The sequence below is a fragment of the Numida meleagris genome, chromosome 1 (genome assembly GCF_002078875.1).
Source record: "Numida meleagris isolate 19003 breed g44 Domestic line chromosome 1, NumMel1.0, whole genome shotgun sequence".
In the NCBI taxonomy this organism is placed as follows: domain Eukaryota; kingdom Metazoa; phylum Chordata; class Aves; order Galliformes; family Numididae; genus Numida; species Numida meleagris.
The window spans coordinates 111,149,113-111,167,477 of NC_034409.1; the positions used below are offsets into that span (position 1 = coordinate 111,149,113).

Here is an 18,365-nt window from a genome sequence, read left to right on the forward strand (position 1 = left end):
ACAGAATTATTCTGAGATGTTTTTCTGACCAAAAAAAGTTTAATTGAAAAACAGAAAACCAAAAGGGTAAAGAAAGTGCAATACAAACTGATAATGAGAACAACCAAAGTGTTAAAATTGTCTCTGATTGCACCATTTCTATCTTGATAATACACTGCAGGTAACTGGGGTACTTACAGATAAACAATGCAGTGGTACAACAAGCAGGTTGATAAAGAGCACTGTTCCTTGTAAGATATATTCTGGTATTAGGGAAGCAGGGAAGAGAAAAACACCTCAAAAGAATTTTTATACAGACCCTCTGTCTGCACCTTAAACTTAACTTGATGTGTGGACATACTCTGAGCTTTTTTCATTTAATTCTAAATAAGCTAGTATTCTTGGCCGAATATCTGAAAGCCTCACAAATTCCCTTTGGCTAAGCACAACACCCATCCTTGGATATTCTGGGGGATTTTGACATCAACATTTCGAGAAACATTTTTCCCAAATACGAAGACCAAAATTACTAAGGTGACATACCACAACTGTGTGTGGGACTTACTGGGAAGGTTCTGGTAGCAGGGGTATAGGAGTGGTCCTGTGAGAAGAAATAAGGATGATACTTGAGAGAAGTAACTGGAAAAACATGGAGGGGACACTACTGGATCTCCATGTGCAGCCATGAAGGAGCCTATGGGGCAGCAGTGGATGAGGTCTGAAGGAGGCACAGCCCATGGAGAGCCGCTCCTGGAGCAGCCTAGGCCAGAGCTGCCACCCCTGGGGACCTGTGTAGAGCAGTGCCTGAAGGGTGGGCCTGGTGGTATGGAGCTGTGCTGGGGCAGTGCTGGGAGAGCTGCAGCATGTGGAAAGCCCACATGGAAGTAGCATGATAAAGGTCAGCTGCCATCAGTTTGAAACCATCACAAACAGCACATCTGTGTTCAGGGCTACAACAGCATATCAGATGCTGAAATAACTCAGGCTTTCTGCCTGCCAGCAGTCCAGCAAATCTGTACCAACCAGCTGACTGACATGAAGGCACAGAACCCACTTCACCTTCCAGATTTTTTTCTGCACTATTAAACTGCTACTCAACGCAGGATGAAAAAATAATTGGATTATCCTATTAACCATCTAACTACTGAAGTTTCTGCAAACATCTCAAGAGAAACTCATGTTTGTTCAGACTAGATTGCTTCTACAGTCATTACACCCATAACCTCTGCTTAATCAAGAGGGAAAATTTAGCTTATCCAACATTACTATGGCAAGGACATCTTTTAGGTCTGAAGATTAGTATAGGAATCTAGTATCTTTACCCTATGTGAAACAAAAACTAGAGAAAATTTCTCCTTGTCAATATGTCCTACTCCAGTCCTGCCTTATGATACAAATTCTGTGCTGAAACTCAGTGAGAACACTGCCTTCCCTCCTTCGTGGACTGATGCACACAAAACATCACCTACTTCATAGCAGTAGACTATGTTTTAGCTCACATGCTTTTTTGTGGTAGGCATTTCTATTATACATGTATTTGTTAAACAAAAAGAATAGCAACAAAGAAACAGCAGGGACATTTCCTCTATTAAACACTGGCTAATAAGTAATGAGATGATCTTTCTAATGAAGTAGCACTTAAGACTTCCCTGCTTTAGACAACATGTGATTAGAGACCAGGCCTGTGTTTAAGATATAACAGAAAAAAAGGCTCCGTTCCAGTCCTGCAAACAAAAAGAATAGCAACAACAATTTGCTTTCTCTTGAGAATAAGTCAGTTCACAGACGCTGAATATATGAACCATCTTAGGACTTAAAAACAGGATAAACCAGCTAGCTGTTAGAAAATGACAATGTCTAAGTAAGTACATGCTCCTTTCAACAGACATTTGATGTTTTATTAAGCAGCCCTGTGGATGTTTTGGAAGTGGCACTGTTTTCATCCTAAAACAAGTGAAGATTTTACACAACAGAGCATTTGGTGAATACTAAATCACAAACTGGGAAATATGGAAGAATGCAAAGCCCCCTTGCAGGATGGAGGTAGTTTTAATCTCCGTTCAGCTTGGGCTTCTTGCAGAAGAACTAGTAGAGGAGGAGGAAGGAATGAAGTGACACAATAGCAAAACCATATATAAGTGAGCCTTTTGAGCATGTTTTTTGTTTTTCCCTTGCCTCATGGCAAGGGTTAAAGAACTGCTTACTGGGACTGTTTACAGAATCACAGGGGTTGGAAGGGACCTCAAGAGATTGAGGTTGAGTGGGGTCAAAACATTGCAGTGGGGAAGAATACGCAGTTTAATTTTCCTAATTGTTAGCACAGCTGCTTGTGACAACTGGAAACACATCACCCTTGAAACTAAGGCTTTGTGAGGGATGTTAGTCAAAACCACAGGAAATATAGCAAATCTCCTGCAATTTGCTATACTCTTCATCAACACAACCTGCAAATGCAGCAGATCAGCAGACCCCTGGGCACTCTGAGACACTTACCCCCATCTCTGCCATCTCCTCAGGAACCAGAGGGAAGCATCCTGCCCCTGAGAAAGAGGCAGGGATGGAAGGCAGCAAGATTAGAGGAATCATCTTCTTCTCTTCAACAGCACTATTAACAAGAGGCTTGATGCAGGAAATTACTCCCCCGGCCAAACCATTATGTTTACTTAGTCAGAAGCTGGTACTGGAACCATTTGGTGACTCAGCAGCAGAGGAGCATTTTCCACGTGTGCTGTAGCAGCAGAGGAACCGTGGCATTACCTCATATCACTGAAGTGAGGTGGCCTTAATCTACAGCTACTATTTCCATAGTGGCAAAGAAATTCTGACCAACATGAGCTGAACACAGGATGGTGTTGTGGGCAATAGCAGACCTTCACTGGGTCAGCTGAGTTCTGTTGTCCCTGAAGAAAGGCATCGATCATAAGCACAAAAAGCCGCACAAGGCAAACAGCAAAGCTTGGCGGAAGAAGGCACAATGGCACTGCTGCCTCTCATGCACATTTCAAGAGGCCGCAACTCCAAATCCAGTGCTGGCACCCTGTATCATGACGTGCTGAACCCACATCCATCACATCCAGCTTTGGCAATCAAATGTACATGCTGCTTGAAACACTCCAGTGCTATGTGTCCTGCCTGAGTTCATTCACATGGGGTATGAAATAAAATGAAGAACTATGATGGCATTACTAGGTAGCCTCCTAAACATGCTCAATGTTAGTTATTTTTTCTGACACCCACAGATGTTTAGAAATCTATAATGGGAGAAGGATGGGAAGGACTTCGACCATCAAGTCTAATAAAATGATAGAAAGGCAAGAAAAGGCACATAAAAAGGAACATCACATCAAGAACTCTTAGTAAATGTAGAACTTACCACGTTCAGAGCGTAATGGCCAGCCCACCTCTCTTCCTGTTTTAACACAAGCCTAGCACTTCCAGCATACAAGAGCAAGAAAAACCAGCTACACTTCTCAATGGTCTGTTTGCACAGCACACACGCCCAGGTATGTCAACTCAGTGCCAGCACATATCGAAGCACCATGAAATGTTTGTTGCACAAAATGAATAAATACACAAGGTAAGGAAGAGCAGCTCTTCCTTCTTTGGCAGATGCTGAAATTAAGGGGAAAGAAAAGAAAACCAAGCGCAATCTTGGTTAATGGCATATAGTCTGGCTGAGAACTTTACTCAGTATCGTAATGCAAGTAGCAGCCAAATTTTTGTTTTGTTTTGTTTTTTCCCCTCTACAAGCAAACTTGAAAGATCTTTATACATGAAAACTGGAAGATGTATGAACTGGAGAGTCATATATTGCAGCATTAGAAAAAAGAGTCACATATGAGTGGCTGCAGCATTGTTTGGCAAGATGTTGAAAGTGCAGAATACCACCACAGAAATTTCTATCAGTGCACTACAATGAATGTAAGCTGAAAAAGGCCAAAACATCTAGCCTGCGTCAGCCTTTGAAACTCACATAGCCTAAGTGCATATGATTTCATCTATCAAACAGAAACAATGGATTCAGAAGTAGCTCAGTTTTTAGGTCGGGAACAATTCCAGCTTTCTCATGACTTGGCAAATTTGTTATGCAGCTACAAGATTGCATTTTTTTTTTATTCCAACCACAGTCAATGCCTCAAAGCTATATCTAGCTTACAGTGTTGTTGTAACTGAATTTCAAAACCAAACCCATGAGGTGTTTAAAGACTAAAGCAATAATGTTGATGCCCATTAAGCGTATGAAGCATTTCACCTTATCGTATAAGAAATCAGTACATTAAAATGCCTAATGTGTACAAGGAGACAGCTAAGACTTAAGGCTCAGCACTGCTAGTCATTCATTCAAGCCATGTTCCTACTATAGGTATCCCTGTGTTTATTTTTTTCAGCCCTTAAAAATAAATAAATGAGTAGCACGAGAAAGCACTTAAAAAATAAATACTTAAGCTGCTCTGAAATTAATGCCTCCTACTTCTTTCCATGGAAACTACAACAAAGAGCAAAATAACAGTATCTGATAGAGCAAATTCTCAGCTACGAAACACCATTTTTCAGCACAGACACCACCATTAGCTATGCACTTTTGCCAGTGATAAATATGAGCCTGCATACTGCACCCAGAAAAATCTTCACCAGCGGAGGTGACCCACTGTTTCACAGCTGCTGTAACAACGCTGTTCCCAGGAAAATGTTGCCCATTCCATCTTTCTTTGGCCTGAACAAATCGAAGTCAGAAGGCACCAAACTTGGACTATATGGTTAGGTGTGGCAGGACCGTCCAGCCAAGACTGGCAATGTTCTCCATGGTTTTCAAACTAGTATGCTGCCTGGTGTTACCATGTTTCAAGAGAAAGGTTGTCTTCTTCTCTGGCCTGACTCCGGAAGTTCAAGCTTTCAGCTTAGTCAGCATCACGATGTAGCAGTCAGAGTTGACAGTTCATCCAGGTTCCAGGAAATCCAGAAGGATTACACCTTTCCTGCCCCAAAAGATGGTGCACATCGCTTTACCTACCAAGGGTTGAGTCCTGAACTTTTTCTTTGATTGAGAATTCACACACCGCAATTCCACAGACCACCTTTTAACTACAGCTCATAGAGGTGATACCACATATCATTACTAATTATGTGATCCAGGAAACTGTTACCTTCAGCCTCATATTGGTTCAATAGGTCCTGACAAACTTGCATCAGTGTTCTTTGCGTTCCTGTACAAGCATTTGTGGGACCCACCCAGCACAAACTTTGCAGTATTCCAATGCTGCCAACATTGTTTCCAACACATCGAAACTGATTTTCAGCTTCATTCACAGTTCTATGGTCGAAATCCACCAATTTACACAGATAAGTTGATTGACATGCTCTTCATTTTGTGCTGTGCATAGCCATCTGAAACACAGCCTGTCTTTCATATCACTGTCGCCACTGCTGAAACACACCACCCACCACCTCACTGTGCTCACATCCACTGCTTGGTCTCCATCAATGGTCAGTAAGTGTCAATGAATGCGAGTGGGTGCCATTTTTTCTGCATGAAGGAATGCAGTTGTACCCCTTTGCCTCATTGGCACTTCCACATCAGACGCCATTGTGTCAGACTGCCCCTCTGCTGCCCTCTGTCACACAGCAAAAACATGGAACAGGATACTGGAAAAAAAGTTCAACCTCTGCTGCCATATAGCTAACATCCACTTCTGACATCATGGGCCAACATAATAAAACAGGAGGCATAACTTCTGGAGCAGCCCTTTTAAAATATATAATACAGTTATTGTATATAAGTATCAACATATACTTTTTTTTTTAAATTAAACCATATAACAAAAGAGAGTAACAAAAGCATAAAACTAGTGGGATATTCGACCCTGTGTTTGTGAAACTAATGCATCAGCCTGGTTTCACGGCAGTGGTTGCAATTCTCAGCGAGTTCTCAAGGTGTTCGACATAGATTTATGACGAAATGCTATTCTTTTTGTGCTTCAGTCATGACAACAGTCCCTCACAAATGCGCGTACTGCCAAAAAGCAATGAGGTGAATGAGCCGTGACTGCAAAGCGAGGGGTATTTCTCTCTGCTAAGAGAGGGCTGATAAAAGTCAGGCACAGAAACACAATCAGACTTTTGACTGCAACTGTATAAATTCCCTTTGAAAATTTGCAAGCAGGGTATTTATGTCAACTGAAACTGGAGTCGCAAATAAACCAAAAAAATTGATGATTTCTTCAGCATTCCTGAAACCCATTCTCCAATTTCTGTATCAAAACAGAAAGCACGGCTGCATATTTTTTCACTGTTAACAGGCCTGTGTTTAGTTAATGTATCAAAATGCATAAACTGATTTGCCATAATTTGAGTCAGCCCCACGATGCATCCTCCCCGTGTCCTGGTTTCGGCCCCGTTGGGGTTCGTAGCGCACCAATGTTCAGTTGGTGCTGAGGGGCCGGCCCGCCGCCATGATGGCATGGGGTAGGGAGCGGCCGCAGCATGAGCTGGGCCAGGCCGCATGCAGCTCATGGGCTGTGGGTTGGACATGCCTACTTTAGATGAAGCTTTAAATTCAGCAAATCTCTAATCATCTTCTCTGTACTGCATTGTTTTAGCTAGTATACTTACAAGTAGAAGGCAAGGAGGGCGAAAAAAAAAATGACACAACAAGGTAGCAATTTTTTTGTTTTATTCATTGCTGAGTAAATAAAGATCACTGTCTTGGCTGAGCATTTAACCAGAAAACACAAGACATTCCCAGGGTAGGAATGTAAATAAAATTCAATACATTAGCTTGCAAAATTAAACAAACAAGACAAAAAAGACCTGAACAAAAGAATGAAGGAAGTCAAAATATATTTCTATTGTTAAGCAAAAATAATTGTGCAATACTAAATTACCCCTGAAAATACGACTTTGGGTTTGATTCATCTCAATCTTACTGCTTATTCACAGTGTTTATAAAGGCAGTAGTCATACAGTGCTGAACTTTACCTTACTTTTACGTTATTCTTTTCATCTTTTACTTTCCATTTCATTACAGAAAGTAAACAGTGAGCTGAGGTCCAGAACAGAACAGATTTACAGACAGCTGTAAAGCAAGTTCTAGCATCTGCCACCTTGCATATGTTTTCTTGCACAGTTAGATAAATTAGAAATTTAATCAAGACTCACATTTACAGAATTAACTAAGATAAGTTGAAGAAAGTGTACCAACTGCTTACTCTTAAGATTGAATCTCTAACGCACTTTCCCCACTATAAAGCATGAACTTTGGCAGCAAGAAACCTCCTCTTGATATGAAAAATCTCTTAAGTACAGACAGCAAGAACAATGCCAGCAGTTACATCCCTACAGCTATCAAACACGATGAGTTTAGGAAAAGTTAAATTATACATACGACATAACTATGACTGCATTTGTCACCACACAATGCACGTTGAGGAGTGAACTCAGGACCCCTGAAAGCACTGACTTCTCCACTATCAGCCGGCAGCTGCTGCACCATGATCTAGTCACAGCCCACCTGCATCCTCCCTCCTCCTTAACCACCCTCTTTCCTTTTCATTGGGACTCTCAGCAGCGGCTATCACATGCAACCCTGCAAGATCTCTGGGGCAGTGGTTTGTATCACAGTATTACTGCAGAAGCTTCAGCCAACATGAGGCAGAAGATACATGGTAATACAATAGGGTGCATCTGTTTCTTTCAGCTGCAGTAATTTACTGAAATATCAATATATTTGACCAAGATTTTCCTGCAAGAGAAAAGATCCTTAACAGCAAATGCCAGCAGCAGAATTTGATGAGGATTCTCCAAAAATTTCAATAAAAGCTTGTTCTTAAGTCTTTAAAAAGTTCAAATGTTTTCACTAATTTGCTGAATTAAGAATACTACAACGAACATTCTTAAAAGCTTTGACTTTATAAAATATTTATTTCCCAGATGAACTCAAGATTATCTGAGGTTTATTCCATATGATAAAATTATATAAATGAACTTGCTTTCCCCGTGAAGAAAATGAAACGATCTCTGAGCTTTGCAATAGCTCTGCATTAAGAATGCTGAGGAACTACAGCCAAACTGCAGAGTCAGAGAAGAGGGAACTAGTGTTTGGAAGAGCATCCACCCAGCCAGGAAATCCCTCTCTGGGTTATGGGGCAGTGGAGAAGGGAACTACAGACATGGGGTATAAGATTGAGGAAATGCGTACACGGTATGCGTGCAAGGGTGCATGTGCAGGAGGTCAGAGATCCAGTCCTCCGTTATTTCAGCCTGTTAGATGCTAAGCACTCACTGGCCTTTCTGCAACATCAGTATGGTATAGTCATTACCATGTCACACTCTTTACCTGCTGCACAATGTGATTTAGAAAAGCGACTAGATTTGGGTTTTAATGAGATTAAATTTGTTTCCACGCACAGCAAAGATACTAACCATAATCATACATTACACAAGTTACCTCCGTGGATGCATGAAGAATCCTGAGATTCATCTGTTATTTACTCTGGCCCAGTCATCCCAACCTTGCTCTACAAGCAAATGAGAGAAACAGGCATTTCTAGGGCATGACTCACCTCGTGAGAAGATTTTTAAAAGGTCAGAGGAGTCCCTGTCTGGTAGCATCCATCTTTCTTCACTGACTGTGAACAGGATGCAGCATGACTACTTCAAACGCAAGCATACAAAATGTGTGAGTAAATGTACTCATTAGCAGCGTAAAACGTGGCTGATCTGTTCAAAAGGATGCTTGCCCAGAAACCTACCAAAAGATACAAACAGCTTAAATCATAAAGGGGGTGGTGAGCTTAGACTGATGCCTTATTTTGTTTTTCACTGTATCCAGTGCCACAATGCTTTCCTATACAGAGAGCACACGAAGCTCACCAGTCACATAAGCCTTGCTGTTAAATGCACAGTGCATTGTCCCACAGTGTCCACCCCAAAATGAGCCAGATGAGAAGCCTGCATTTGTAAGTGTATCGACATCCCTTTTCGTACACTGCGTAAGAAACCAATTAAAGTGACAGATTCCTCCAAAAAAAAAAACCTGCTCATCAAATGAATGGAGCATTTGGGATTTTTTTTTTTATATCATTATTATTTTGCCATTTTCAAGCTCTTTGCCCTGTCAGCAAATTCTGCACCTCAGCTGTACCTCTCCTGACAGAAGGGCATGCAGTTGAAGTTGCAGAGCTGAACAGACTGCCTGGCTTCAATCTTTCTCACACATAAAGCAGTTGTAGAGATTTAGCAATGTGGTTTTCAACAGTGCCTTGCACGCAGCAGTCAGGCACACAGCTGGAGGAGTGAAGTTCAAAGCGGATCATTGTGTGGGAAGCGCTCCAAAGTGAAAGGAAGCATTTACTACTGCTAAAGATGACTTTACAGGACATGACAGAAGACACAGATTTCCACTGCGGAAATAGTTCGAGACCCAAGGCCTCAAGTTATCTTTGTTAGCATCCAGATCTTTCAAGTGTAAAGGCTAACCTGAAGTACGCTATATTATGACACTTTATTCTAACTGCAGGAAAAAAAATAATAATAATCTAAAGCTGCCTTCTATATCCTTCTGGACATGACCCATCAAGGCAATTCCATCATTTAATACCAGTGGGTGCTGCACAAACAACAGAAAGGCACAGAATACCTCAAGAAGCTGTTCCTGTTCTGACACAGAAGAAAAAGGGCATATTCAATTATCTTCACATTCCACTTATAACCATACTTTATATTTCTCTCCTTCTTTCCAACTAGCCATGTAGTTCCAGTGGCACTACAGATTAAAAGTTCGAAAACCTGAAGGTGGGCTTCTAGAGTTTTCTCCTGCCCTAGAACCACTCCTCGCAATGGTGGGCACACACACCATATTATGGGGATGCTAGCTTTTAGATGAAATAGCGAAAGAGAAATTATTCAGAACAATTGTACAGAGCTGTTTTCACAGGATATTAATCATAACTTGACATTTCCATAGCAGCTTTCTGCCTCTTTTTGGCCAAGCTTTGCCCCAGTACTTTGCATAGTAAATGTTTTGCCTTCTGCCTTATGGTTGCGTTTGCAATACATGGCACCTTACGTCATTTGATATGATACTAAAATATATCGTTATGTGAAGGTCAAACTAATCACTGGTCTGGGTTTGAAATGGAAAGCATAACTGATGAACATTTCCAGTAGGAAAACATATTAAAGATCTTTCAGAGAGGAACGGGTCATCTCAGAGATGGTCCTTGGTACAGAGTACCTACCTGAAGTATGCACCATGAAGAGGGTGGTGTTTCCATGTCCTCACATGGAGGACACACTCTCCACCATGACAGGCACAGCCAGGGCAGCTGCTTCTGCAAACATTAACAGCTCTAGCCATTGCTGCTTTCTGAAGTATAGCCATAGGCAAATCTGCCCAAATTTCTCATTTGCCAATACAGCTTTGAGAAGTTAAGGATACATTTACAGAAGCCTGGTTAATAATTTATCGCTGTCAGTAGCGTTACATTATTTTCCAGCAATCAAATGCTGGATACCCAAGTTTCACACTTCAGCATTTCTCCTTACAGATAGTAACAGCTCTCTTTCCCCGTCCTGTACAGCAACTGTAGTTTAATAGATGACCCCAGGGAGCATACAGAAGTGACAGGGACAGCTTTTTTTTTTAGGACTATGGAAAAGCTAATAGGATTTATCTATTCAATCTCTGCCGCACACAGGCATTTGGGGTTGGTCTTGTTACTTTTCTAACATTTATTAATATATCAGCTTGTGGCACACAGCTCATGCTCTTCAACCCAGCAGATGCCCTCAGAATTAACAAAGACAAGCTTATTTTCCAAGAAAGTCTGGAAAATATGCCTTCCTACAAGATAAAAATCAAGCAGCAGAGCAAGAGAAAAGGACAGATTTTTTCCCCATTACTTATTCCAGTCATTTTATTCCCATTGGATCAAGCGATCCCATTCCACCCGTAAACAGTTGGCTACTGGAAGCCACCTGGGTTCCCTCCAAGGCTCTAGAGGAAGAACCTGTCAGGATTGGAAGTGTTATTTTATGACAGAAGAGCTCACACTCAATTCAAGACAGAAAAGGTCACGGCAAGGCATCTGCCCAAAGTTTCACCATAATGCCCGTGCCTCTTCTGAGGTACATTTTCTAACTCCTGAATACATAATTAACAGATGACAAGTTTTTCCTGTTATACACACATACATATCCGAGTACCTCACAAACAGTGATCTGCGTAATGCTGAGGTACCAGCATTAGAGTGGGAGGCAGGATAGAAAAGGGAAGGGAGATAAACAATTCAGTAATTTAATTCATGTAAGTGGCTGGACACTCCTTTCACAGACAGCCTGATTTTACAAGTATACTGAACGTCCACATTCCTTACGATTTAAAATACACTTAGGAACTGCCAGCATTTTTGGACACCAGGCCCTGAAGTATAAAATCCTTTTTCCACTTCACAGAAAAAGCTTTTTTTCCCCCTGTAAGCTTTTTAAAATGCAAAACCGAAAACAAGTCAAAATAAAAGTTACCATGAATATTTATTAGGGCCATGTAGTGCACAGGATGAAAAAGTAAAATCCAACTAACAACATACTTTACAATTTCAAATCAATGTTTGAAAGCAGAAAATATTACCAGAGGCTAAAAACATAAATAAATAACATAGCTTTGGTTTCACAATCTACTGAACTAAAAGCACAGCCTGGTGAAGAATATACCTCATGCTATGAAAAACATATCAAGAGAATCAAATACACTCCTCCAATTAACCAACAGTTCTACTTGGTGAAAGATTTTTGAACCTTTTTCTTCTCAACTACTTCAAACGTAACCAAAAATCTCCAGACCAAACCCAACAGCTGAGGCTAGAACATGATTGCTTTTACAAGCCTTCACACTCTCTGTAGTGGTATTTCAGGATTAAATACTTGCTTAAGAATAATATCTGAAGAAATTCTTCTCAATAGTACTTTAATTTGTTACTAAGCAAACTGCAAGATTTCACAAAGATAATAGTATAGATCTCCACTAGAAAGGCCAATTCCTTCCCCTCGTACATGAAGAGTTCTTAGAATTTTTAAGTGACTTTCAGCAAATGCTTAGATTTAAAACCTCCTCCCCCCCTTCACCTCTTACACTTGCAAACTAACTGTACATATACCGAACGATTTCTCAAAAGAGGAAGTACTGTGCATTTCAGAATCCTATGTCAGATGGAAGAACTTTTTAATGGAGTTCAGTATTGTTTAGCAGGTACTGTACCTCTGCAGTGCAGTTATGCCACTCCATAGGCCAAACACAGTATGAATTCAGACACTTGCAGAGAGACCACAGGATGCAGAGCTGTTTGCACAGAACATCCTCAGTCAGGCTTCCTGCCTGAAGGAAACCCAGCGCTCATGCAGGGAACACCACTGCATTAAACAACAAAAACTTTAAGCTTTCCTTGAACTAAGTTAGAGCTGAAACCATTTATTTGGTACAGAGCAGATGGAAGACAGAAGTGGTGCAGGCTGAAAGGTATTTTCCTATGAAAATAATCAATTTTTTATATCATTAAATTCCATGACCAAGACTTGATAAACTTTTATATGTTCTGTCCATGTTACCTAGTACAGATACACTACTACACAGACACACCTAAATTTTACAGTAACCATCACTAATCCATACTCAGATTGTACAACTCAGCATTACACCTTCCACCCATGGAGGCACAATCCCCAGATGCTGCTGACTTGAGCAGATTCACCACTCCCCAATAACCTGAGGTTCACAGGAAGCATGCATCACGTGGCTCAAGGCAGAGGTGCATGTTCCTGTGACATGACACAACAGACAAGCCTGTGCACCATGGGAAGAGAAAGCAGAGGTCTGAGGATGGCCAGGCCCAAGGGCACCTTTCCTATAAGGGAACAAAACCTGAGCTGTTTCACCAGGCCAGAGTGCAAGACAAGAAACATTCCGGGAATGCAGGCAGAGCAAGGAGAGGCAGTCTCTGGCTACACACTGAGGGGCTGAGTTGGAGATGATCTCACCCATGGGACGTTCTCATCTTGTTTGTGAAGGAAGTAAGCCAGGCTACAGAAATAAAATTTGTTTAAATAGAAAATTGCTTAATTGTCTATGCCCACTCCATATGTTTGCAAACAGGGAAGTTCTACCCATTACAGGCAAATCACGAGAGGCACACTTACATTTCCAGGTACCTAGGTGTGGACTAAAATTAATTTAATGATGAATTCATGACCCTGGGTGTACTGAGTGAAAAGTCTTATTGCTGTTACAAACCACCTGACAAGATTACTCAGGACATACTGTGGAGACAAGGAGAACATAAATAGACAGTGGAAGACACTCTCCAGCATGGAGAAATAGATAAGAAAGCAGGATTAAGTGACCACTTAATTGCTAGACAGATTACTCAGCATTGCTCATTTTTCATTCTGCTGCAGAAGTGTGTAAGTAGGATTCAGACTGTCAAATTCACTAGAAGGCTGGGGAATACATAACATTCAGTTTATATGCATTCATATATATGACAAAAGACTATACTATTTTGAAAATTCATCCATCAATTTGCCTGCTTACACAGAGCTCTCTGAAATTTTCATCAGCATTTCAGATATTCTCCTCTCCTGTAGTAGCAGGCAAAGCTGTCTACAATTCACTTAGTGGCATTTAAGGATAAGGCAGTTTTAATATTATTTGGCTAATACTTAAACTACTAAACAGACAAAATTTGATTTACTAAAGAAACTTCTAAAATAATTTTCATCTATACAAGAAGTTTTCATGCAAATTGTCCTCAAATACCATAAATCCTGAGACATTTCTGTTGTATATTGTCATGTAAATGATCAGTTTATCACTACTCATGAGAATCTCAACCACCATGTAAGAATACAATCCGTCATAATCCCAGAGAGAAACAGCAGATCGGTACTGAGAAGAAACAATCTTCATCACCTGTAATCCACACCAAATCTCTTTGGTTCTCCATACTCAGCTCCACCTATGCAGGAAGATCCTCTTTTCTTTCCTCAGAAAGTTATTTCAACACAAAATAAGTCCAGGATTGTGAAGCTCCCTGACACCACGGATATATCAGACATTTCACTAAAATACACACATTTTCAAATTGATGTCCCTCATTTATTTTCTGGGCCAAATAGGGTCCCTCTTTTCTTGATTTGTATAGAAAGTTAGGTCGGCTAGGAAGTTTCCTCACTGCAAACCAACCCTTCTTTTCCCCCTTCATAAAAAGTTATTTCTGCAACAAATTTAACAAGTTATCTATCAGAGATGAAGTTTTCCATGCTACTCAGGCTGAGATTTTGAGATACTATAGCCAAAGTTTCTGAGAAGAAAAAGAAAAATCACGTTGCTTCTTTGTCATACAAGTATATGAATTCATGGAAATGGAAAACATTACAAATTGTAGGATGGGGACTTTAAGCTCAAACAGGATAAGGAGTCTTCTCTGTCATGGAAAATGTCGTGGAAGATGTTAAATCTGATTAAAACCAGATTGTGAAGTAAAGTATAGCTCAAAGAGATTTCATAGACTTTTTAGAACTTCTAAAAACATGAAGAAATAAATTGTCCAAGGGACAAATTCAGACTGATTTTTGAGGAACGGAAATAAACACAAAACAAGAAAACACTCTATTTGTGAGACATACTGGACAACGTGGTCTGCTGGTCTGGAAGCTCTGCTATTCACGCCACCTAGAATACAGCCAGATCAACTAATTCTATCTGTTCTCATCCTAACCAAAAGCAAAGATCTTTTGAGGATTTTCCATAATCATTTGCATCAGCATTTAAGCAATGAAAGTGAAGTTCCGGAACAGCTGAAACTATTTTCCTAGCAAAAAGACAGGACATGACATACCAAAAGATGTAACTCACTTGGAGACATTCCTACCTAAATAAAAACTACAAATGGTTTAAAAGTTAATTAAATGGGTAGATTGAGAAAGAGGCACATAAACCTTAGACTGTGGTTTGTCCTGGGCTGTACCAATATAGAGACAACTCAATTCAGGAGGCATCACTAAATTTAGCAAGTTTGCTTTAATTTTCACTTTTATCATGTGTATTAACTGTGATGGCTCAGATACAAACTTAACTAAAGAAACACAGAGGCAGTGGTTCCACTTAGAGAGCTACACAAAATTGTTGGAGCAGTGGAAATGAAGACATTCTGTATTTGCCTCTTTTCTTAAATTCTTTTAAATGATGAGACAGAAGCAACACCCTCAAAGGTCCTTTTTTTCTCTGACCTAGCTCAAGTGTTGCTATGTTTTGCTTTAAGAGAACACAAAAAGCTGCATGAGCATGGGTCATGAAATCTCACTGCAAAACATTATGGCTAATGGTTGTAAGCCTTAAATATTATTCTGCTGTTTTCAGCTTGACTGATCACTCTCCTGTAAGTGAGTAACACCATATTTTATTTATTTATTTTCAAGTCACAGTTTTTCTGTGATGTTTCCAGACATTCATACCTTGTGTTGCTTTAGAGCAGAAAAGCAGGCAGAGAAGTCATTTTGTCCTTAGTATGCCACTGGAATAGAAGAATTGGAAAAGTGACTCTCATAGTGAAACAGAGATATAAAAAAAATAATCCTCTTGTGTTTGAGTCTGAGGCAATTCCTTTCTTCAGGTTTTGGTCATCAGTGCAACATTCATTCTGTTCAAATTCAGCCTAGAATAAAACTTACTCGAAGTCATCTTTACAGGTTTCAGTATAGGTTTTATTCCAATCCAAAATTCTGCAAACCTTGGATGGCCTACTTTGATTTTCAAGTTTGTCATTGAAATCTGCCCTCAGGAACATGCACATCTCAATTTCACATAATTTAAGTTTTGATAGAGGAATTTGTGAACAATTCTGCCACCAGCAGTATTCTAGATGTGCAGGGGTATGCACATGTGTATCCACGCACCTGAGAGAATTAACCATTTAAACTGGTGTCCTGGGGGATGCTGAAAGGACTCCCCACATTCATTGCCTTTCAAGCCCTGCATCATACAGAGTTCTTCACAAGAACAGAGCACACAGTTTAAGTTGCTCTAAATGCAGGGATCCAGCTCCTCAGGTAGTATAACTGTAATAGCTCTGCTAAAGGTAGAAGTGTCATTATGTTGTTTGGTTGGGTTTAGCTCCATTCTTAGTTCCTCCAAAACTCAACATCTCAGTACAAATCTTTGTTACAATGGTAGAGAAAAAAAATTGTCCTAGGTAGCCATGGAGTTGCAATTAATCAGCATGCTCCAAAAGCACATTAAAGCAAAATCCTCCTCTGTCAGAATCAATAGACACCTTTACTGCCTAAGTTCACCAAAAAGAATAATAGTTAAAATTTTATTTCTAGAAAAACAATCCTAAACATCAGGTAATGCACAGCATTTCACTACAACATTGTCGTGATCATTACCACCCAACCGTTCCTAAACACTGTCTTGTGCTGATCTTACGTTTATGTTTCTGTGGCAAGGTTTCAAAATAAACCAATTGGAGAAGTCAGCCTCTGTTACCGAAGATCACACTACTGTAGTGCAACAAAGCCTGCAGTCAGGGATGCCAGAACTGTGCTGTTTATGAATCATCATTCTCAAACACAAACAGGTATAAACAGGAGATGCAGCAGTAGTAAATAGGGTTGGATCGACATATAGGATTCCTTAAATAACAGAAAATGTTCCAGTGTCCTAACAGTCATTGCAAATAATTTGTTCATGCCCCCTTTATTTAATGATATAGAAATGTCATAATAAAAAACTGACAGCCAGCAAGTTCAGAAACATTTGCTTGAATGCCATCTCTTACAAATAGAAAGACTTTTATTTTTAGGGAGTCATGCAGAAGGCCCATTTTCTCTTTGCACCATCCATACTCACTTGCAAACAACGAATAATCATACCACAGGGAGAATGCCTAAACCTCAAATATATTTTCTACTGCTATTTTCAGACCATTTCTCAACAGAACGAGTTCCTGCCTTTGTGCTGTGTAGCTTTGAAAACAAACCACAAGCCACTCAGGTATACTAGGCCCTTCAAAACCAGACAAACATACGGGAGACAAATCAAACTCCTTCTAAACCACAAAATACACTGTTAATAGTCAATGTTCACCTGTTTATTCCCTCCCTTGCCCCTTGAGAAGAATGGTGTTGCATAATCCTTCAGCTGCCATTTTTTGCCTTAAAAACTGCTATTTGGGTATCCATACTAGCATCACAGTAAAGGGAAACTCTTAACAATTGTATAAAAGGATGTCAGAATTATTTATCCCCAGGTACCTAAACATAAACACTCTTCAGACCTCAAATATGTATTTTTACTGCTTTTCTTCCCAAAATGCTATTCAAATATCTACTTATTACTGAAAGTAGAATGCTTTATTGCATATTTAAATCATTTGTGATTCACAGGTCTTTTTATTTTCTTCCCAAAACAACAACAAAAAAGAAGTGGAAACAATAGGGGACCTCACAGTCACAGCAAGGCTCAAGAAGATCCGCAGTAATGAAAACTTTCAGCCTTCTCACATCATTTATGCATTAATAGCTGGATATGCCTTTATTGCTTTCCTCAGGCATAAGCTGTCTAAAGATGCATTTGCAGAGTTATCTAACAAAATACTTGTTTCTATAGATGTTTTCTATGTATATGAAGATATCTATTCTTCCTGAATGCATCTCCAACTTTTATACTACATGGACTGCAGTTAAACCCTAATGTTGAGCTTTTGAGGGTATTTCATTGTCTTGACCCATTTCGTGTTTATGCTCTCCTCTGTCCCAGGTGAAAGCCACAAGTGTCAGCCTCCTGCAAGTACATTCTCTGCCAGCTATCACAGCCTCTTCACCTGCTGTAATGAGAAGTCAGGAGAGGCAGAAGCCCTCTGAAGTCAAAACTGCTGTCAATTTTCCTCTGGTTTTTGCTTGCACCTACTTAAGGCAAAAAGCATCTCTGCTTGAAAACCAGTAACAGTGACAAGACAAGCAGTTGCCCTCCATTTAGTAATCACTGTCTTGTTACCTGCTATTGTTTCATTTGGATTCCCTACTAAAAAAAAAAAAAAGCAACATCCATGGTTACCTGAGAGCAATACTTGATGAAACGTCATTCTGCTCCTCCTTCCACTCCTCCCCTCCTCATATGCTACAATGGAAAAAAAAAAAACTTCAGCCTGGTCTAATTCCCTCAGAATTAACAAGAACAGGGAGGCCAAAAGGAGTCAGTTTCAAAAATATAGAAAATATAGGCACCTGCAAGCAAGTTCAAATTTATACATCAGCAGCAGACTACTTACAAGCAAAACCAGAAGAACTGCACCAAATCAAAGGACGAGAACACTGAACTAGGATCTGTTTATTTC

The 18,365-nt window shown here is 40.1% G+C and overlaps 1 protein-coding gene across 7 annotated transcripts in view; it reads right to left on the reverse strand.

The window, feature by feature from the left end:
- Positions 1–18,365, reverse strand: part of SYTL5 (synaptotagmin like 5) — a 78,878-nt gene that overhangs the window by 53,531 nt on the left and 6,982 nt on the right. For 4 of the 7 annotated variants that reach the window (XM_021407862.1, XM_021407855.1, XM_021407847.1 and 1 more), the window contains exon 1: positions 3,353–3,459. The exons of 1 other annotated variant lie outside the window; for it this stretch is intronic. The gene's annotated coding sequence lies outside the window, so the exon portion shown is untranslated. Of the gene's footprint in view, positions 1–2,472; positions 2,492–3,352; positions 3,460–18,085; positions 18,149–18,365 lie in introns of those variants that run through there. 2 more of the 7 variants (XM_021407831.1, XM_021407840.1) reach the window with 2 other exon arrangements.